Consider the following 24021-nt stretch of genomic DNA (forward strand, 5'->3'; position numbering starts at 1 on the left):
GGTACAATTCTCATGACCTGTTAAACTTGTGCGTGGTGGAGAGGCAACAGCCCCATGGCCCCAGAGAGGGGGGCCGTTACATTTTGTTTAGCCTCAACCATGGGGCCAGACAGTGTTTTAACTCCTTTATCTTCCCTCAGTAAGTCATGGTAGTCGTAGGTTCAACATTCGAAATAAGCCTGGGAGTTTCATCTCCCCCAAAGATTTTGGTGGAGATCAGATTAAAAATGAGACCATAGCTCAGAAATACAGCAAGGACAAGCCTTTTAGCCAGTTAAGTAGATAAAGGCATCTCATCCTGATTTTTAATAAATAATGCTCTCAATAAGTAATAACTTGGGGACTAGGGAGATGGCTTATTTGGCGAAGTGTTTGTCCTGTAATACAAGGACCTGACTCTGGGTCCCCAACACGAAGGACAAAGCGGGGCACCTGTGTCTGTAACCTAGTGCTGTGTTGGCATAGGCAGGCAGATCCTTGAAGTTCACTGTCCGGGAACCTGGAGGAGTTAGTGGACCCCAGGTTCAGGGAGAGACCCTGTCTTCAAAAGGAAGGCAGCAGGACATCCAGATGGCTTGCTGAGTGTAGCCTCACAACCCAAGTTTGATCCCTGGAAGCCAAATAAAGGTGGGAGGAGAGAACTCACATACAGCCATGCACACATCATACACATGCAATAACAATATTAAATAAAAAGGTTCGACCGAGGAAGACACGTCATTAGCCTTTGACCTCCGCGTGTGTGTTCACATAAAGACGCCCAGAGCCACACAAATACATGCACAACGCCCAGCATCTCTCTGTGTCTCTTTCTTCCCGTGTGCCTGTGTCTGCCTGTCTTCATCTCAGTCTCTCACACACATAGTAATTCTCAAACAACTGACAGATAAAACAAAGTTGTCATGAGTAGTGACAGAGTTAATGGGGAGAGAACTCAAGCTCCTTGCCATTTTAAGTAGTAAAGAGAATATAGCTGCTGTTTTGATAGTTTTTACCAGTGTCCAAGTCCTCCCCATCCCATGTTCAAGTTTACCCCTGCCCGTGCTCAAGACCACCCCTGCCCATGTTCAAATCCACCCCGCCTGTGCTCGTCTACTCTTAACCATGTTCAAGGTCACCCCCACCCATGCTCAAGTCCACCCATCCCATGTTCAAGCTCATGCTGCCTCTGTTCAAGCCTACCCTTGCCCATGTTTAAGATCACCCTACCCATGTTTAAGCTCACTCCTTCCCTGTTCAAACTCACCCTGCCCATGTTTAAGGTCACCCTACCCATGTTCAAGTTCATGTTGCCTATGTTCAAGCTCACCCTTCCCTAATAGCCTCTTTCTTAAGGGACCACATACAAAGACTTGGCTTCAAAACCCTCCTTCTATTGGGTTGTGATATTTACAAAGCCCCCCCCCCCCCTTTTAACACACTGTGAGAAGGGCTTAGTAAAACAAAGGACATCATAATTTATTGTTTTGAGATTATTGACTCAATAAATTAACAATAATTTCCACGGAGGGTAGGAACCCTGGTGCCATAAAAGTTTATTTATTCCTAGTTTAACTAGCATTGATTAGCGTATTCAGATTGTCCCAGTGCGCTGCAATCAGGCTTTATAGGGGAATTGCTCTTCACCGCCCAGGAGACGATAAAATAAACATTCAACCAGAAATGACAATGGCTCCTTTAAAAACCAGCAACAGCTTCTTTTCCCCCTTTCAAAAGAGCAGGAATAGTTCAGGTAACACCTTCATGGCTTGCTGTGTGTACACAGGACCCTGCTCCCGAGGGACACTCGCGGACAAAAGTTTAAAGAGTCTTGTAGCAGCTAGCAAACGGAATCTGAGAGCCGCTCTTTGTTCTCGGGGACTAAGTAAACACATTTTTGGGGGCCTGGCTTTAAACTGTTCTATATTGCACTTCAGAGCAAGCTGAATTTAGTTATTTGGGTTTTTTGCACACGGTTCAGAACTTTTGTCCCTACGGTAGAGGATAAATTCTCAAGGAGAACAGATTGCAGACTGTCCGCAACCTGGATAAACATGTGTCGCTTTTGGGTTCCCAGCCACAGGGCCGAGCTGTGGGAAGAAGCTGCTGGAAGCAGAATAATGGGCATGGTAGACACACCCTTGCAGTTCTGATCAAATGCTTTCCTATGGTCACCACTGGCTTCCCATACTCTCTGTGACACCACCCAAGCGGCATGTTTGATTAACTTTGAAGTCGAATGCTGTGTTTTTCTAAGGCCATCTCTTTCCTTTTCTGCCACCAAGATGTCTTGGCGTTGAACTGTGATTTAGAGCCGGGCATTTGTAGTAATTAGTAAGATGAAATGAAATAGAAGACAGCAAAGCTCGCAGTAACCAGAGGATCACGATGCGCGCAGGCTTTCAAGGATGACTGGCGTTAAATTGTGCCTCGGAATGCAACTCAGGAATTTGAGGCTGTCACATTAACTACCGTATTTACTGGTCTGTTTGATTAGGTGAGCGTAATTTATATTCCCTCTTGGAGACCTAAATAGCAACCATTTCCTACCAAAACAGTGCTGCGAACAAAAGCCCTATTCACAGGGCAGCGGGCACTGCTCTGCGGGCCTTTGCACCCAGAGCACCACGGTTTCCAGGCATCTTCTTCTGAAAGGTGCACTCTTTTTATTTTATTTTAATGTTTATGGATCAGGCACACACAAAATCTCACCACATACTAAACATAACCCATCGGCATCACAAGGAGCAGGGTTTTACTTAGGTTTTTGGTACTGCAGTCTTCTTTCCAGACAGTCTAGTGAAAGGAAAGATAACTGTGGGCATTTCTGAAGGACGTCCGACCAGAGAAAAGCAATGCTGGTGGACTGTCTGGTCTCATCACGTAGCTCCTTGCTGCTTGGGTGTTGAGTCCATGAGCATCGCTTTGAGATTCTTCACAGGCAGGCCTCCACTGGGACACGGACATCAGGAAGTTCCACCTCCTGCTTGCTACTATCATAGTTCACATTTTAAAAGTCAATCAATCAATTGATAATTAACCAGGGCATGTGTGCATTCATGCTTGTGTGCATGCGGAGGACAGGGGACAACCTCAGGGGTCATTTGTCAGGCGCTCTTGGTCTTTTGACGCGAGACAGGGTCTCTCACTGGCCCAGAACTTGCAAATGAGCTAGGCTGGCCAGTCAGTGAGTATCAGGAATCCATCCTCTGGTGCTATTACAAGTGTGTGCCACCTTGCTTGGCTTTTAATAATGTACGCTCTGAGTATAGAAGCTGACCTGGGTAATTTTGTGTCAATTGACACAAGCTAGAATTATTTGAGAGGAGGGAGCCTCAATTGAGAAAAACGTCTCCATACGATGGGGCTGTCGGCAAGCCTGTAGGGCATTTTCTTAATTAGTGATTGATGTGGGCCCAGCCCATTGTGGGTGGTGCCGTCCCTGGGCAGGTGGTCCTGAGTTCTAAAAGAAAGCAGACTGAGTAAGCCATGGAGAGCAAGCCAGTAAGCAGCACCCTTTAATGGCCTCTGTATTAGTTCCTACCTTGAGGTTCCTGCTCTGTGTTCCTGTCCTGACTTCCTTTGATGACAAACGGTGATGTGCAGCCATAATCAGAATAAACCCTTTTCTCCCCAGCTCACTTTGGGTAACCGTAACTAACACAGGCCCCAGGCCCTCATACTTGCAAGCATTTTACTGACCAAGCTTCCTCCCAGGTTCTATCAGCTAACACTTTAGAGGTTGGATTTTGTCTTGGCATCCACGGCTGGCCACATGGAGGAGGAGAAAGGACAGTTACTTGGGGAAGATGTTTCTTAAACTGACCACTAAAGATAGGGTTTGGGGGAGGAATTCCAGCTGCAGGGGTTACATGAACAAAAAGTTGGCAAACACAGCTCCCCCTCCACCTGCCACCAAGCTCCTGTTCCTGAGCCATTTAGTGTAGGTTTGGGCTGAAATAAGACAAGAATGAAGGAGGTGGCTGCCTCCCCTGTGCTGCTCCTGAGCCAGGCTAAATGTTTGCTCTCCATCCCATAGTCCTGGGACGGTAAACTTTGCAGGAACCCGAGGGGTTGGAGGTCAGCTAGAAGCTGCCCAGTCTGCATAAACCACACTGCCCAGGGGCTGGCGGGTCAGCTCTGCATTCCGGGTCCCGGAGCACATGCCTGAGTCCACAGTGTTTTCTCACCTTTCCTCAGCTTATCTGCTGCGCTGTTTGAATTTACCAGAAATTCCCTCAAGTGTTCACTGTGCTGGAAAGCTCAGTGTCATTTGTCACCCACACAGACACATGCCCGTTGTAATGCAGGAGTTTTCAAAGGCTGAATGTGACATCTTCAGCCCCCTGATATCTGGAGAACAGCAGTCTTGGGAGTTTACACCCAAGAACATCATCCAAGGGGGGTGGACGCTGTGAGAAGTTATACAACGAAAATTTCCCAAATGAGGTAAGCGCTCTCCAGTCTCCCCCTCAGGCTGCCTCCTGCCCGAGTGACCTCAGAAGGACACAGGCGCACAAGGCAAGAGCTCTTCCAGTTGCTCGTGCAGGAAAGGCTGACCACTTCACTTCTGACCCACACTGATGGCGGCCTCCAGTCTGGTGGCTGTCAGGACAGTCAGGGAACTTTCCAGGGCTCCAAGCTACTTTTGCTTTGTTTGAGGTTTTGGAGGCAGGATCTCCACTGGCCGTCAAACCTACAATGCCCTTACCTTTGGCTTCTGGGTGCAGCAGTATCTGGCTCTAACCCTGTAGCCAAATGGTTTGTCTTCAATGGGAGAATCATAGTGGAGTAGAATGAAAAGCTGGTGGATTAGGTGAGCCTGAACTTGATGTGGCTCTCTCCTTCTTTAAAAAACAAATAAACGAAAAAAAAAACATATACACACACACACAAGGAAAAGGGTTGACTGAGCATCTGTGAGAGCTGGAGACCACCCATGTCCTCTAGAAATTCTGATTATGGACTCTGTTTGGGGCTCAGGAACCTGTTTGCACTAATGTTCCAGGGCTTCTGCTCCTGGGGGACCCTGGGTCACTCTGAGCAGTGTTCTCACACTGAGTGACACAGCTCTGAAGCTCGATTAGTAAAGACTCAGACAGATGTTGGGGTTCAACCTGAAGACCAGAAAAACAAGGCAACCGTCTGCTGACTCTTCCCTTCACCTCAGTCCGAGGCGTTCCTGCCTCCAGGAATCTCAGAAAGAGACTGAGACTGAGAGCTGTCTCCTCCCATCTTATATTCCTCTCTAGGGTTGGGATTAAGGGTGTGCACGGCTACCACCTCATTTCTGTGGCAACCTAGTGTGGCTACTGGGATTGAAGGTGTCTGTAAGGCTGGCCAGTGCAGCTGTTTTACCTTTCCGATCCTCAGGCAAGCTTTGTTTATTAGAATACAAATGAAATACCGCTACACAGCTCTTTCGAACCCACTGCTCATGGTTAAACAGGAACAGACTGCGATCCACTGAGCATAGACAAACGGGATTACTTGCATGCACACTTTTTATCCTTTCCCAAGCCGTTTTAGTACAAGGAGTGAGAACAGTATGAAAAGTAGCCAGGGGCTGGCAAAAACGACTCAGCTGGTAAATGAGCTTGCTGCCAAGCCTGTTGACCTGAGTTCAATCCCAGGACCAGCGTGGTGGAAGGAGGTCTGACTCAAAAGCTGTCCTTTGATTTCCACATGCCTGCTGCGGCACACGTGTGCCTTCCTGCCCCAAGCTCACTTGCGCTCTCTCTCTCTCTCTCTCTCTCTCTCTCTCTCTCTCTCTCTCTATCTCTAACACACACACACACACACACACACACACACACACACACACACACACACATGAACACCTCCCCCACCCAAGTGCGCTCTCTCTCTCTCTCTCTCTCTCTCTCTCTAACACACACACACACACACATGAACACCTCCCCCACCCAAGTGCGCTCTCTCTCTCTCTCTCTCTCTCTCTCTCTCACACACACACACACATACACACACACCACACACACATGAACACCTACCCCACCCCAAGCTCTTCTCTCTCTCTCACACACACACACACACACACACACACACACACAGATACACATGAACACCTCCCCCACCCAAGTGCGCTCTCTCTCTCTCTCTCCCCCCCCCTTGTGCACACACACACACACACACAAACACCTCCCCCTCCCCCCTCACACACACACACACACACACACAACAAGCACACACACACACAAAACAAAATGTAGGTAACACAAAATGAACTCAGTGGTATTTTTGAAGACTTTTTGTGTCATTTTGCTTTGTTTTGGCATGTTTTGTCTATTTGATCTTTTACTTGTTTATTTTGATTTTCCTTTTTGTGGTGTGTTTCTTTTTTTTGTTTTTGAGAGAGGAGAGATAGAGAGAGAGGGAGAGAGAGAAAGTTGGAAGGCTAGAGAGATGGGGAGTTTGGAAGGGGAAAACATGAGGAAAATATATTGTATGTTTTTTTTATACAACCAAAAACATTTTTAAAGAGCAGGCACCCTGGAATTTTGGATTGGGCCTCCAGATCACTTTATGAACATAAGCACTGGCCATAAGTAGTGATGGAAAAGTTTGTGGGTGAGTTCTAATACTTCACTTTCACAAAGGGAAATAAATCTGGTATTAACTGAAGAAAAACAAACCCACTGTCTCTTCTGAATAAACGTTATTCCCTGCTTGTGACAGGAAGGTGATTGTCTGGGTCTATAGCATCTGCTGTGCAATCTGGTCTCTGCCATCTCTCCACATAAGGCACTAAGGTATAAAAATATGTTTCTTTTCCGGGGCTGGAGAGATGGTTCAGTGGTGGAAAATATATACTGTTCTTCCAGAGGACCTGAGTTCTGTTCTTAGCGCCCACCCTGGGCAGCTCACAGCCGCCTGTAACTTCAGCTCCAGGAGACCCAACACTCTGGTCTCCTAGGACACCAGCACTTGCCTGAACATATCTATCTACCCATGCAGACACATATGCAAAGTGAAACATAAAATAAATCTTTAAAAATAATTTTCAGTCAATGGTTTTAATGCTAATTTGCAGCAGTAATTCACTGGGCTTCCTTAAAGCCCCACTTCATTATATTATTATTATTATTATTATTATTATTATTATTTTGGGATGGGTATTTTGATTGAATGTATATATATGCACCACATGTGTGCAGAGCCTTTGGGGGTCAGAGAGATCATCATATCTCCTGGACCTGGAGTTACAGATGTTTGTGAGCCAACACATGGGTGCTGGGAACTGAGCCTAGGTTCTCTGCGAGAGCCACAAGTGCTCTTAACTGCTGGGTTGTGTTTCCAACTCCTGAAGCCCCAGTTAGGAGCAGATGTATTCCCAGATCCCGGGGTGAGAGGAAGAGGAGGGGTCCTAAGCTCCGACCAGTACTGACCTCTGACTCAGGACAATCCTACATTCCCAGTCTCCCCGGCATAGGAGAGGCCACCTCAGGACCTTGGAATACAAAGAGCTCGCACCGAGTGTCCATGCTTTGGTACCACTGGAAGTAGAATGGGCGGAACCAAGTTGGCTGCCTGCACCTTCATCCTGTGTCGGAACGCGGCCCAAGAATAGAGTCACGCGAAGGGAATTCTGAGCGCTTGTGAGAGATCTCCAAGAAAACAAGAGTCACTTCATTGTCCTCGGAACGTGCTTCCGTGCCCTCCCAGGTGCAGCAGGTTGGTGGATTACTCCGTTACAACTGCTGTCATTATTTGTTTATGTGCCTCAGGGGAAAAACATTTGCTGCACGCAGTTTGTCCTTGTGATTATATACCAGAGAAGACTGGAGGACTTTACTCAGGTGACCTTTCTTACCCTCAGGGTACAGATTGTCTGACGTTCTGCACCAAGTCAGCCATTCTCCATGTCATTTTTAGGTCCCACAGCCTCTAGAGCAGCAAACTATCTGAGATGGGGATGGTCTTGATCGAAACAGCATCTGGAGTGTATAAAATTCTCAAACTATGCAGAAAACCTTTCCAGGAGTTTCCTCCAAAGATGGCGGCAGATCAGTGCAGCGCCTCCCACACACTAGACACCCATCCATGCAGCACCTGCCACACGCTAGACACCCAACAATGCAGCACCTGCCACATGCTAGTCACCCATCAATGCGGTGCCTGCCACAGGCTAGACACCCATCAATGCGGTGCCTGACACACGCTAGACACCAATGGCAGGTTCCCAGTTGGATGCCTGCCTGCAGCATGTGCTCTCCTGGACTCTGCAGTCTGTGTCATGGCACCAGGAATCATGAGATACACTGCAAAGCCAGTAGAATCTGTGGGTGGAAATGGAGGAGAAGGTGGGTGCACACTGATTAATTATGCAGATACTCTCAGGTTAAGGCCCTATCGTCCCAGAGGGCTCTCTCGGCATGTTGGCTGCCTCCGAGTGCGCTAAGATCGACCTGAACTGGAGGGTTCTGTACAGGGTTGCCGAGGAGTGGACACTCGGGAAAATTTGCCAGTCTCAGTCCCTGTTATTACTCCACTTATCTTCTGTCTGGAGTCCACGATTTCAACCTTGGCTTCGTGTGATAGGCGGATGATTCACACAGGCAATGGTAATTCCACTCAGCGAGCGCTTGATTTCGTCTTCCTTGCTACCAGGAGTGGAAACACATGCCACACTTTTTAAGCAAACAGGCTTCTCTCCACAGTGGACAGGGAACACCGTTAGGCAGAGCAAACACAATATCTGCTTTGCATAGCAAGATGGATGCTTGCAGAAGACTTTAATTCAGACTTCCCCATGTGCCAGAGCCCAGGCTGAGACACAGCAGTGTTCAGTCCTCTCGGTTAGGTCATAGTTTCCACCCTGGATGACTCATCCTATGAAAACAGAATTAATAGAATTCCACATTATATCGAGGGTAAGGATTATAGAAAATTCAAAGATATATCGTGCTCAGAGCACGAAATAATTGTGGTACTGAGCTGGGAAAACCACACTTCTGTGGCAAGTTCTTCTTGGGTGTTATTTGATAAAAAGTTTTCCCCAGCTTCCCAGGAGGGCAAAAGGGAAGTATTACCATGTGGGCTGGGATGTAAATTCCACACCCTGCCTGCTCTGAGCCTTTTCTTTTGAAAATATACATATATAGTGCTGAGTTAGATCAGAGGCATGCTTTGTGTTCTGTCTCTACGGCCTGGCTGTCTGCTGTCTACCTCCCGCTGGCTCTGTTTCACTGGGTGTTGGTGTAGCGTTATGCTGACATCCAGGGTAGAATTTGGAGAGAATGCAGTCTGAGACATTAGGAAGAACTCCTCTTCTTCCAAAAAGTCCCTGAAGTTAGCTGTGAGAGTGTACTCCATGGTCATTTGAGACCTTGGGCTGCTTGCCCTTATAGCAACTAGGACTGGTTAGTTGGTTTACAGAGAAGCTATCTTCTAGGGACAAAGTTGTGGTCAAAGCACCAGGAAGGCAGATTGCTGTGTTGGAAGACTTGAGTTTGAAGAAGTTACTTTTGGCTGCTTTTGACCTTCGTGCAGCTTCTCACGTGCAATGGTTTGATGTGTTCATTCCCTGATCAGGAAGAGGCACACAGACCCGGCTTGCAGAGGGTGCATTACACAGAAGCCTCCTGTTGACAAATGTGCAAGTATGGCATCTTCATTCTGTTTCATTCTCTTTACAATCACATTTGTGGTGTTCAGCGGTCGCAGTGTTGAGATTTGCGCTCCTTTTAAAAAGAGCCCAGCGAGTAAGCCTTCCCTCTGGGACGATTACTGCTGGAAAAATAGAGGGTCTGAGGGAGGCTGAGTGGAAATGCCTTGCAGGTGAGCCAGCCCAATTTAATCACATAATATAGCTTATAATCGATCCCTAGGAATTCATGTTTGCTTTGAATCTGCCTACCAGATAGGCCGGCGGGACGGAGAAATGGCTTGCAGAGGCTTCTGATGCCCAGGGCAGAGTGTGCATGCACTCAGTCATGGAGGAGGAGGTAGCAGCTGTTTAAAAGAGCTCCGGGAAGAGCAGGGTGCAGGTGGGAGATTTCAAATCTTGACATGCTGATAAGATTTCAGCAAGGCTTCAAAGACTGTTTGGGAAAAAAAGAATAAAACAATGACCTACATTGCCAGTATTTCTTTGAAACCCCTAATCTGTTGCTGAAACAGAACAAACCCAGCCCACTTTTGTGAGCCTGAGTAAACACGTTCTTCAGGGCCATCAAAGATTATGTTAGAGTGCAAAGTCCTTCCTTTGTGACTTCAGAGCCCTCTATGAGTGTTTTATGAATATTTGTGGCTATAGAATATCTTCCATGGAGCCACCCAAACCAAACACTTCTGGTAATTTCTAAACTTTTTAATATGTGACAAAGCAGAGTCCTGGGCTCAGGCATGTCACCAAGAGTCTGTCTTGTAGCGAGTGGCACATCGGAACCTTGCTCTTCTGGGGCACCTGCTCACAAAGCGAGTCTGGAGTATCGGAGAAATAAGCTTTACAGGAACAGAACGAGGAAGCTCAGCAAACTGATCCCGACCCTTGGCAAAATCATTCAGTCTGGTCAGAGGAGCAGAGAGCAGAGGCTGCATCTCTATGCAGTCCGCCAGAGGGCTGCATCTCCATGCAGTCAGTCAGAGGCTTGCATCTCCATGCAGTCAGTCAGAAGGCTGCATCTCCATGCAGTCTGCCAGAAGACTTGCATCTCCCTGCAGTCAATCAGAGGGCTGCATCTTCATGCAGTCTATCACAGGGCTTGCATCTCCTTGCAGTTTGTTGCAGCAACATTGATGATCTTGTGAACAGAGTTGCCAGGGAGGGTGTAGGGTGAGTTTGTGGCTATAGAGATGAACGTTCTACAGAGAAGAAAGTCCTCTCGTGTCTCTGAATCGCAATTGCTCTTATACTCCGAATGTTTCCAACAGGAAGGAGACTCCATCTTATTAGTGATCTGTCTGTGTTCTCTTGCCCTCTTTTTCCATTAAAGATTTAGCTTTATGGCACCCCTAAAACCGGGAATTTTATCAAAAATAGGTCAGTAATGAAAACTAGGTTCTCTCTCTCTGCAATTAATAATTCTTGAATCTGCAGTGTTGAGTTTCAGTCTGAAGACCCTGAAACAACTAACAGATGATGCTGTGCACACCAGCAGGCACCCTGTTGGCACAATTCCCTCTTATTTGGGGGAGGGCAGTAGTGTGTGTGTGTGTGTGTGTGTGTGTGTGTGTGTGTGTGGTCAGAGGTCAACCTCTGCATTCTTATCTCAGAAGATGCCTCATCTTCCTTCTTTTTAGGCAGGACCACTCAGTGGCCTGGACTCATCACTTTGGTTATGCTGGCTGGACAGTGAACCCTATGAGTCCATCCGCCTGTCTCCACCTCCCCAGCACTGGGATTACAAGAACATACCATAACACAGCTTTTTAATGTGGTGCCTAGGGATCAAACCCACGTTCTCATGCTGGCAGAGCGAACTCTTCACCAACTGAGTGACCTCTTATGCCAGAGTCTTTTGCTATCAATGCCTTTGGTGGAACAAGAATTCACTGCTCACGTGATAGATGGTGAATTGCTTTCTTCAGGATCTCATGAGTTAAATAAAAACGCTTCATAGAAACTTCTAGAATGATCTTTGACCCAATAGCTAGGTACCATGGTTCAGTCAAATTAGCATTTAAAACAAATCACTGGGCGGTGACTAAAAACAGAGAAAGTGTTGGGGTGGGTGACTCCCTGGGGATGCTGAGTGCTAGGACACTCACGGCTCACAGGATCCGGGGAAAAACATCTTGTCCCTTTTTACTGGTAACAAGAAGTTGCCTGAAAGCCACTTAGAATAGATTTTGTACCCCAAAGAAAACAATGTCATGGGAAGAAGGCAGGCGGGCTGGAAATTTCTATCAGGAGATGGCTATCCATCTATTATTGTACAGCATGCAAACATGTCTATGAATCCACCAGGCATTGGCTCCACATTTGAAATAAGTAAACCATTTCCAAATGGGGCCCATTGCATGAAAAATTCAAATAAACACTCGCTATATGGTCTCTATAAAAATCTGTTTACGGGCACCCAGGAGGTAGAGGCAGGAGGGTCAGAGGCTTAGGGTCATCCTGGATCATATAGCAAGCTCAGTGCCAGCCTGGGCTTAATGAGACTCTGGCTCAAAAAATCTAAAATACTCAAACCAAAGCCCTATAGTTCCTACTGTGAGGGAGCCCATTGCCACTTCCTGGTTAATTATTCCCCTTGGTGAGGTGGGTGGAGTTTTGCATGCTTTCCTGTGACAGATAGAAACTAAGAGTGGGGATTGTCCTTGGCGCAAGTCTCACAGGTGGAGAAGGCAGCGTCACTGTATGTGAGCACTCTCTATTTGGACGAGAGAGGAGTCCGAGGCTATGGCCACGGCCTTGCTTGGCGTGAGTGAAGCTGAGCGTGGCTGGTGAACGTTCTCTCCCTTGTGTGCGCACACAATGCACAGAGTATGATCTTGGCTGATAGTTACTATCAATAGGTAGTTCTTAGTTATATTTTATTGACATATATGTGTGTGATCATATGCCAAGTGTGTATGGGGCCTCTGATGCAAGAAGAGGGTTTCAGGTCCCACGGAGCTGGAGTTACAGGTAGTTGTGTCCCACGCAACATGGGTACTGGGAAGCAAATTTGGGTCTTCTGCAAGAGCAGCGAATGCTCTTGGCTAATGGGATATCTCTCCAGTGCCACCTACACATACATGTACACATACATATATACACACATACATATGCATATAAATTTGATATAGTTTCTACGTACCAAGCTTTGTGATAACTTCTAGGAATATCGCAGCATACATAGTGGTCATGCTTTATCTTGTATGTAATTTTTTTCTGTTTTTTGAAACAGGCTTTCTCTGTATAAAACTTGGGATGACATCTATGTCTCTCTTGAGCAACTGGGAGGCTGATGGATGTCTGTTGTCAAGAAGAGTTGCCTAAGATGATGTAGTCACAAGTCCCGGGGGGGGGGTAAACCCAGGTTTCCCTTTAGATTTGTTATGTTTAAAATGTTTGTAGAATATCCCATATAAATAGGCAAAGCAGAAAATCCAGTGCACGAACAGAAAGTGAGGAAGCAGAGAGCAATATGTGCAAACTTTTCTTTGGAAAGCAGAAACAGGCGGTGATGGTGGGAAAGACATGTTGTGTCAGGGCCTCACACATAGTCTCTGCTGCTTGGAACTTACTATGTAGATCAGGCTGGCCTTGAACTCAGATATTTGCTTGTCCCTGCCACCCAAATTCTGGGATTAAAGACATGTCACCACAGCTGAACTGATACTGTTTGTAATAGAACGTGCAAAGGTGTATAATTCCTGCTGCTGTTGCATCTGGATGCATAAGAAAGCAATAATTATTGGTGTGTGTGTGTGTGTGTGTGTGTGTGTGTGTGTGTGTGTGTAGTCTGAGGACAGCCGCAACTGTCATTCCTAGGTACTGCCTACCTTGCTTTTTGAAACAGGGTCTTTCAATGGCCTGAAAATCATCGAGTAGGCTAGGCAGTACAGTCAGTGAGCCCCAGGGATTTCGCCCCCATGCCTGAGTGTTTTTTTTTTTTTAATTGACTTCTGGGGATTGAACTCAGGTCTTTATATTGCAAAGCAAGCATTTTACTGCCCGCATTATCGCACTCCGTCCCAACAAAAAGTTTGTTATTTAAGATTTTTTTTTGCATTTATCTACACATACACATACACATGTGCATGTGTGTGCATGCGTGTGCCCATGCCATAGCCTGTGTGTGGAGGTCAGGGGACAACCCAAAGGAGTCAGTCCTGTCTTCCTACGATGTGGGCTCCAGGGATGGAATTTAGCTTGTCAACTTTGATGGCAGGGACACCTTCACCTACTGAACCACATCACCAACCCAACCAGCGATTCTTGAGCTAGAAGGGAGATTGGAGTGGGGATCCACGTGGTTGCGCTGCAAGGCGGTTTATGGTGTGACTCATGGAAAAGCCGGTAAGAAGCATTACAGAATACTTCCCCTGTCTGACTCTAAGCCAGTCTGAGCACATTGTCCAAAGTTTAATGGAATATTTCAACCCATGAGGCGCTTAAAGTCATTGGGGGGTAGCCTTCCAGGGAGGGGGAGGTCTTTCCTGAGCAAGTAATTCAAAGCACAATGTTTCTTAAAAGAGAATGTCAGTGTCTGTTTACTGTCTTGGCTCTCCCTTCTGCATGTGGGATGTCTGCTGATCTGTCTCAAGAGGCACTCATGGCAGGAACTCCTTCTCCACCCTTCATAAAAACCAGTCTGCTACATTGTGTTATATATAATGCATGCGCGTCTACCATTCAAGACACCAGGCTGCCATGATTTCCTGCACTGATATTAAAACAGCCACTCTATGGATAAAATTTCCCTCTCTGAACTCAGCCTCCATAATTGCTGGAATTATTTTCTCATTTTTCAAAAACCGAATTTGATCCCGCATTTGGGACAAAAGGCAAAAATGCACACTTGCACAAGCCTCCCTTTATCTGCCTTGTAATTGTTTTTAAAGAACAGCCAAGATGTGGTAGAGGACACTTGGCATGGTGTGGCTTCCTGTGGAGGCCAGAAGAGGGCATTTAGTTCCCCGGACCTGGAGTTACAATTGATTGTGAGCTGCTTTGTAGGTGCTGTGAATTAAACCCGGGTCCTCTGGAAGAGCAGCAAAAGCTCTTAAACCCCTGAGCTGTCTCTTCAGCCCTAATTTTTAAAATTGACTTTCAGTTAGTACACAAAATAATGGTTTGCATTATGAATAATTTCCTACATGTCTATCATTGTATTTTGCTTATATTTGCACCCTTCTATCCCTCTCGTGTTTTCTACTTGCTGTTCCCCTTCCTTCTCGTCATATATACACGTGTGTAAGCATGTCTATGTATATAATTATATGCATAATTAAATCTATATTCTCAGATGAGAGAAAACAAGGGATTCAAGTAGTTTAGTCAGAGAGCATGTGTCTGACAAGCACAAAGTCCTGGTTACAATCCCCAGCACTACAAAAAATATAATTTACTTCAGTGGGACACGTTTGTGGGCCCCAGTGTGGTGCAGAGTTGCCATTCTGTGTTTCTCCCATCATGCTCTTTGGGAGTTCATCCTTTACCCAGAGTTCTTGATGGCACAAGGCTGAAGAGCCCAGGTCTTGGTCAGTGTAGTGTGTGTACCGCATACCTGGTCCTTGAGCTCCTAACAGAAATGAAGAAGCACCTGTCTTTCCAGTGAGCTCTTTCTTCATTTTGCTTGGGGAAGGAAGAAGAAGGAAGAAGGGAAAAGAAAAGATATTCTCGACGAAGTGCCAGCCAGAAGAACATTTTCTTGGATGCTTAGGAGACACCTAGTTGTGTCTATCTTTCTTTCCCTTTTTAACTCTTGTAAAAAGTGTTTTGGTTGAAGAGCTTTTCCTCTCTATTTTGCTGGTGTTTATTCCGCATGGTTGCTGAGCCTCTGTCACAGCTCAGGATGGAATTCCCTTATGAGCAGCGTGATTAGGAAGGCAATGAAAACTATTAAGTATATTTGAATACAGGCGGCAAATTGCCACGCAGCCCATCTCCGGAGACCACCGAAAGGTGTTCTGTAAGCCAGTTGGATCCTGCCAATCACCGCCCTCCATTGCAGCCTTCCTTCATGCCGTCTTTCAATCCCAGCCCCTCCGGGTTTAGTTCCTCAGTCCCCTTGCATCTCGCCTCCCAAGCGCATTTATTTCAATGTCATAAAGCAAGCAGGTGTGTGATGAAAGGGATCAAAAGCAGAACCGGTTCTGGAGACTTTGTTCCTCTGGTTGTTTGGAGCTTCCGACACATGTGCCTGCCACAGGGGTTCTGTGTTTCTGTGTCCAAGTTCCAGAAGTCAAAATGGTTGCTAGTGCACCTGTGGTTTCTGGCCTTCTCTGGCCTTCTGATGCTGGCAGCCTGGATTCCATGTTTTACTTGCCCCACACAGTCGACAATTGCAGACATCGAGCAGTTTTTAAGACCTATGATGATGAGCATTAAGATGCATGTGGATGGAGTGACGCTCTCATTCTCCTCACTCTGGTCCCTGAGAGCACTCCACGGTGGCCGCTGCTTCACCACGAGGAAGCAGACGAAGGCTCTTGAGGTGGAGGTGAAGGGTTGTCCCGGAGGTCACACAGCCCGTTGTTTGGGTCTCTCAGGGTGGTGTACCACTGGGCCTCTCCAGTCTCACCAGTTCCTCCACACATCCTGCTGTTTCTCTTTCTAAAGGCAGAAAACAAACAAAAACAAACAAACAAGCAAACAGACAGAGCAGCAGAATTTCCTGGAATAAGATATTTTGAAAAGCTTCTGTTTAATTTTTCATTTATCAAATACTGAAGTGCCACACAGGACGTCATGAAAAGGTCAAACTAAGTAAGACTGGGGGGAGACACAAGGATGCCCTTGCACATTCTACCTGGTGGTTCCCCAGAGCCTGTGTGTTCCCCTGGCAGCCTGTGGGTGGCCAGTTGCAAGCTCCCCCGTTTTTTTGCAGTTGCAGTGACTTCGCTTGTCTGTACTTGATCTCTTGTGAAGGCTTAACACAAACACCATGGAGTCCAGAATGGTCTCCTTATTCATTTAAGAACTGTTCTTTTTTTTTTTTTAATATAACTTTTATCTGCATTTATTTCATGTTGAATTTATTCCCGTGCAAGAAGTTTTTGTTTCTTCAGTTTCTTCTGGGATATCTTTTTCTTCTGTGCAACCTCTTCTTCTGGCTTTGGAACAATCTGTTCCTTTTCAGTGAGGATCATCTTGATGTGGCAGGGGGAGCTCATGTATGGGTTAATCCAGTTGTGAGCTATGTAAGTTCGTCGGTGCATCCTGGGTGCTTTGTTCACCTGGATGTGCTCAATGACCAGAGTGTAGTAGGAGTGGTGGGTTGTGTTTTTGCTCAGCTTTCGCATGACTAGTTTATACCCCAAATAACAACACATAAATTGTATTTATTTAAATATTGTCTGGCCCATTAGTTTTAGCCTCTTATTGGCTAATTTTTGCATCTTGTTTTAACCCATATTTAGTAATCTGTGTAGCACCATGAGGGGTGGCTTACCAAAAGAGATCTTAACCTGTGTCTGTTTCGGAGAGGACAGGCATGGTGTCTGCCTGAAGCATCTGTCTGACTCTGTTTTTTTTTTTTCCGTAATTTTGTTTTGTCTTTTTTGCCTATCTATGTTTTGACCTATCAGGCCAGGTAGTTTTTTTTTTATTAATTAGCCAATAAAACACATAGACAGATGACCCTCCTCCGTCACCAGAGAGTCCACACCTAAACCCTTCAGTTCAGCATTGCTCTCTGCATTTTTAAGCATGTGCAGCAAAAATTCCACACTCTTTTTTGGCCACCGACCCTGTGTCCAGCCCCACTGTTTGGCCTGGGCTCACCTACCGACTCCACCATTGTACCGTCGGAATGGCATACACTGCTTCAAAGTGACATCTTTCAGATACTTGGTGGCTTTTCGGATACGCATACCCTTGATGGCCTGGGCCATTTCACGGGTGTTCTTAAAGTGAACCCAAAGGTTTGATCCTCTCGATTTGCATGATTTTGGAGGGTTTTCTGGGTCAAGAGAGTAGCGAATCATCTTCGCGGGACACCTCCGGCCACTTACAGGAAGAGCAAGAACTGTTCTTGTGAGGCTAAGAGGCTGGTTCCGCTGGTGACCTGCTGTGCAAGCCTAGAGACCTGCCTCAGATCCCTGGCCCCCACATGTGGCAGCATGTGCTTGCAAATTCATTCCTGGGAAGGGGAAGGCAGCAGGATGGCCAGGGCTTGTCAGCCAGTCTCCAGAATTTGTGAGGTCCAGTTTGAGTGAAGGACCTTGTCTCATTCAAAAACCAGGATGGAAAGTGATTAAGGAGAACATCTGATGTCAGCCTTTGTCCTCCACACATATGTGTGCCCATGAGTACATGCCCAAACACTTATGAACATGTACACACACACACACACACACACACACACACACACACACACGATTTTTATTGTTTTTTATTTTTCTAGAGGAATCACCAGACTTTGGACAATCAAACAACTGAACAAATATCTCCAGAAATATAAAAAGTGTGGGCCCCTGGGGTGGGAATGGGCCTGAACACCCCAACACACATTGCATTATGTTAGTGATTTCTTATCAATGTCAGATGATCATTGGCCAATAGAGACAGAAAGGAGGCACCATGGACAGACAGCTGAGCTGCTTACAGTGGGGACATGAATGGTTATGCTCTGGGAAGGGGCCAGACAGCCTCAGAACTGCAGTTTTCCCTTCTTACTAACGTGTGAGAGATGCGAAAACATGCAACAAACATGGATGAGCAATTTTAAAACTTCCCACAAAACATAGATACCACTGTGTCCAGTAGATTAGTGATGAAACATCTTTAGGGCCCCAGGACCCTCCGATGACACCCCACCCCCGCCATTGATGTCTATATGCCAGGTTATCATTCTCTTGACTTCAAACCTTGCATCCAGTCACAGGCTGTCTTCTGATTTGTGTGTCTGCTTTTTTTTTTTTGCCTCAATACTGTGTCTGTGTGTTTGCATAGGACTATCATTTATTGGCTTTCATTTTGTAATGTTTTATTTCATAAATGGTCTTCATCTGATGGCCCCTTCTGCTACAGATGAACTCCCACATGGCTTTCAGTGGGGATTTCTGGACATTTCTGTACTTGCTTCTAGGGGAGACTGATGTGGGACAGTGTTCTGTTTGGATTGCTTCTATCCCAATATGGTATGATAGACCACACCCTCCTGAAAGGTTGCTGTGAACATCTTCAAAAAATTACTTCACTCTACTGCCGACTGAGATGAACCTAGCAGACAGGTTATACCATGAAAGACCTTATTAACAGCGCCCCCACTCAGCAGGAAGCAGTTTGGAAAGAATAAACTGCGCCCATATTCCCAAATATTGTTTATAAATGTTCTTTTACATTTAAAGGGGGAGATGATATAGATATGAATAATTTGCATTGGTATAGATTTTAAGGTCAATTTTGTTATATGTATATGTATTTCTGCTCTTGAGTAAGGTATTGTGATTGTGTAATTCATTTAAGAATGTAGTGTATAATTAGGAAATATAGGTTGTTAATTGATAATCATCGATAATAGTCAAGCTTGTAGTCATGTTAGTTAGATTATCTAGATATATAGAGATATGTTTAAGTTAAATAGGCATTCTTCATATCTTTCAAAGACTACAGAATATCGCATTAAATGTCTTAATAACTTAGGACTTTTCATGACAATGAGACACATCTGCTCCTGGCAGCACAAGCGACTTCAAGAGGAAGATGGGCATTGAAGAGGCTACTTATGGAGTTTGTTAGCCATTTGGGCAAGAAACTGCTCTTGCCTGGACTGATGCATAGACTGGACACAAAGAACCCACAGAGAGAGGACTGCTGAACTTGCCTAAAAGAGAGATGATCTTTCGGGGTTCCTGATTCATGAAAGAGTCTGTGAGACATTCTGCAGGACACAGCAGATACTGACTGAACTGCCTTTGGAATTTCCTGCTTCATAGAAATGTCTGCTGGAAACTATGGGCCTGTAGGCCAAAGATGGATGCCCCAACGGTACAGAAGAACTTTGGGTGACTGTCCAGGTAGCAAGATGTCTCTGTGATTTCTAGAGTTTTGGAAGTAGCTTACTTCTTGTTCACCTAGGTAATATTATATCCTTCTGGAGTCTTTGATGGAGTTGAATAGATAGATAGTTATAGTTTTCCTTAGTTATGATAAAAGATAAAGTAGATATAAATATTGTAACTAATTTTTACTTGATAACTGTTTTGTTATATGTAATTTTGCTATGTTTAAGTTAAAGCCTTCTTTTTTGTTTAAACAGAAAAAGGGGAAATGATGTGGGACAGTGTTCTGTTTGTGTTGATTTCATTCGCTAATAAAGAAACTGCCTTGGCCAGCCCTTAGGTGGGTGGAGTAGACAGAACAGGAAGAAGGAAGTGAGGTAGATGGCTCAGTCAGATGCCACGCCTCTCCTAAGTGAGACCGCCATGCCTCTCCTCAGGGAGAGATGCGATGAAGCCAGCCACATGGTCAGACATGCTGAATCTTTCCCGGTAAGACACCGCTCATGGTATTACATACATTATTAGATATGGGTTAGTCAAGATGTGAGTAAGAGGCTGAAAATAATGGGCCAGGCAGTGTTTAAAAGAATACAGTTTCCATGTAATTATTTTGGGTGTAAAGCCAGCCGAAAGCAGGGCGGTGGGAAGTCGCCCACAGCCCTCATTACTACAGGAGACCCATGCATGTTGGATAGACTCGGGTAAACAGATGTCTTACCTGCTTATTGCACAAAACGGGGCGACTCTGTTATAAAAGCCATGCGATTGCGCTGCTTTCTATTTGGTCTTGATTTCTTCTGAACGTTCTTTTTCTGTTTCCTGAGCTAACTTTCTTCCTAAAGCCAAACTGAAGGAGGATCTGGAATGCGGAGTTCTGGCCTCAGGGGCAGAGGGCAGGCTTTAGACTGTGCTGACGCAAGCTGCTTTCCCCGGGGGCCCTCATGGCCTTCTTCGAAGGTCAGACCATTGTCTGTGGTGCCTGCGACCAACGGTGGTAATGCTTTCCAGCAACACTCAAAAGTTCTGATTTTCTCACAGTCAAAACATTTTTTAAGGTGGATGAATTTACATTTGACTCATTGAATCGGGCTCATTTTAATAAGCCATTTTTTTTTTTGTATGCAGAGGAGTGCTGACACCAGCAAATTTTATCTTACTGATTACTATGGAAAAATTTATCTATAAATATAAAGCCCTTTAAAGCTTAGCCTTTTATCTTTATAGAAAAAGAACTGTTTATGTCACTTCTAAGATCCCAGCTTTAATGTAGACATGAGCTATTCTCCTGCCAAACAGCTCAACCTCAGAGCTGGAAACCATGCAAGCCTTGAAAAGAGGGATTTGTGCTGAGATTATTATTTAATAATAATGCTATAAAAGTATTTAAAGACACTCACCCCAGCTTAAACTGTGGTATGTCCAATTCCTGTTACTGATTTAATGTTGTGAATGTGTTTCACATAATTTCCTTTCTACAATTTATTGTTTTTGCATTTTAAACAAATGTGCATATGGGTGTGTGCATGTGCACATGCGAGTGCATGTGTGTGTGTGAGTGTGTGTGTGTGTGTGTGTATGTGAGTGTGAGCTTGCAAGTCATTCTATGGGCCAAATGGAGATGATTTGTTTAGTAACCTTTTCCTTTGGTGAACCGGTGGATTTATTTACTTAAAAATCCTTGTAAAAATCAGATGTAATGATGTAATGTATCTCTATCACTGCCATTTCTTTTATTTTCCCTCTTTCATGAGAACATATTTATTTATTTATTTGACACATGGTCTTATGTAGAGGAGACCAGTTTCCAAGTTGCTCTGTAGCTGAGGAGAACCTTGAACTTTTGATTCTCTTGCCCTCTCCTCCCAATGCTGGGGTCACAGGCATGTGTGGTTTATACTGGGGCATTAAATCCAGGGCCTCCAGCATCCTATGCAAGGCTTCTACTAAACAAGGTTCATTCCAATAGTAAGAAGCTAGCCAGTTGTGGAGGTGCTCCCTTTTAATCCCAGCACTCAGAAGGAAGAGACAGGCAGATTTTTGTGAGTTTGAGGCTAGCCTGATCTACATAGTGAGTTCTAGGCAAGCCAGGGCTACATAGTGAGACCCTGTCTCAAAAAATTTTTCATGAGGAGAAATATGGTACAAACTAAGAGGTGAGAGTTTGCTCTTGGCTCTGGGTTCTCCATGTTTTCCTGGACTTTCAGTAGTGATGGGCAAGGAAACTTACATAGTAGAGCCCTGAGCACAGGGTCTATTTTCCTTTCACGGAAACATATCTTTATCTAAACCAGGTAACTTTTGCATTCATTTTTCCCCCACTCAGTTGGAAATTTCAGACATTGTGGGTATTGCCAGTAACAGGCTGGGGGTTGTGCCCCGGGACCATTGTTGTAGCACTGAGAAGACTGGAGAAGGAGAATCTTGATTTCAGGCTAACCAGGGCTCTATAATCCAGAAGTTCAGGCTAGCCTGCACTGCCTAGTGGGACTCTGCCTCATAAAACTCAGTTAAAATAATAGACAGCTATAAAGGCACTGAATTTTCTTATTACTTTAATATAAAATGTCTGTTATTGTTGAGTAAAGAAACTCCATCAGTAATTGAAAAAAAACCAATAATGAAGTTTCCTAGTCCCTGAGAGCTTAGAGAAACTAATACATTTTGGGGCTGGAGTGCTGTCTCACTGGTGAAGAGCACTGGTTATTCTTAAGAGAATCAGAGTTTGGTTCACGTGGCCATTCAAGTCATCTGTAACTCCAGGTCCAGGGCATTTGATAACTTCTTCTGGCCTCAGGCACCAGGGACACAAGAGGTGCACAGACATACATGCAGGCAAAACACCCCTACGCATAGCATAAACAGCAAAGAAAACAAAACAACCCAAAACGTACTTTTAGAAGAAAAACAAACATAGCATCCCATCAAAACTCAAAATAATGAGAATCTCTCTTTCCCTCCATAAATTTCTTGTTTGTTCAAATGTCTTTATGCCTTGAATCCATTTTTCATTCATTAATTTCATGTTATACCAAAATAATTAGTCCTGCTAATTAAAAACATTCGGTGATTCTTTCTTAAAGAGTTACAGTAGAACAAATGTTATAGTCAAGACAACACAAAGCAGGTTTTTAAATTTTTTATTTTCGATTGTATATATGTGTGTGTACATTTGCATGTGGGTGCAGTGACAACAGAGGCCAGAAGAGGGCATCAGATCTCCTGAAGCTGGAATACAGGCTGCAGGGAGCTTCCTGATGTGGTGCTAAGACCAATTTTGGTCCTCTGCAAGCTGAGCCACCTCTCCATCTCAGTTTGTTCCTTTTAAAGATGGTCACTCTGTCGTTCAGGCTGGTCTTGAACTCACTATGGAGTCCACATTGCCATAAACTTACAGAGACTCCAGAGCCATGCTTCCAATCATGGCACGCACACCCAGCAATCAGTGCCGTTCTACAGGTGAGAGAGCTGCCCAGTGCAGCTCCTTCATGTGAGTCCCCTTGGCATTGCAGTGTTCAAGTGCTAGAGACAAACCCCAGAGAGTCTCCCTGAGCAAATCTTACCCCTTCACTGCTGCAAGCACGAGTAGGAGAAACTTGGAAAATATTGTCACCTCAGAGCACATTAGCTCTTTACTCACCAAGTTCTGACTTACCTTGATGACACACAAGAAAATTCCTAATGACATAGCCTGCATGGGCATTGGAAATGGACAGAACCACACACTCGCTGAACCAGGAGAATCTCAGACATGTAGTTCTGACCACCCTCATCTCAGCTGAACCCTCGCAGGCAGGGAGACAACAGTGGGCTTCATAGTTACTGAGCACAGTGGCTGCCGAGCCAGCGCTTTGGATCTTCCCGTCCATCCCTTTCTTTGGCTCGCAGGGGAATCGGCTGGGGGATGCGGCCGCAGCACATGGGAGATGCACACTGCTGCTGAGTGTCTCGACAGGCAGATGGAAGTGGGATTAGGCGGGAACAATACTGGTTGACAGCCCCTTCACTGTGCCACCATTCCCTCCACCCTGCTCCCAGCCCCCCTTTCTCTTCATCAAGATCTTCACCCCTATATATATATATATATATATATATGTATATACACCCATATATATATATATATATATATATATATATATATATATATATATATATATTGTAGCCTCGACTGCTTCTCCAATAATGTACAAATAAAAATGTCATATACTTCACAGTGGTAAGGTAATTACATGGAATCATTTTTTAATGTCATTAGTCCCTTGTCCATCAGGAAGATCTCAGTTATTGGGACTCCAGTAAACACAGTGTGTGTGGGATGGGGGGATGTGTCTGCTGTGGAGGCCAGGGGTTCATTCTGTTTTGGATGTCTTCTTCAATGACTCTGCACCTTATATTTTGGAGACAAGGGCTCTTGTGAACCTG

The 24021-nt window shown here is 45.2% G+C and overlaps 1 pseudogene; it reads right to left on the bottom strand.

Annotated features, from left to right (window-relative positions):
- Window positions 1-16632: 16632 nt before the first annotated feature.
- Window positions 16633-17583, bottom strand: LOC119807709 (annotated as a pseudogene).
- Window positions 17584-24021: the final 6438 nt, after the last annotated feature.

This window comes from Arvicola amphibius, chromosome 2, assembly GCF_903992535.2.
Source record: "Arvicola amphibius chromosome 2, mArvAmp1.2, whole genome shotgun sequence".
Taxonomy (NCBI): Eukaryota; Metazoa; Chordata; class Mammalia; order Rodentia; family Cricetidae; genus Arvicola; species Arvicola amphibius.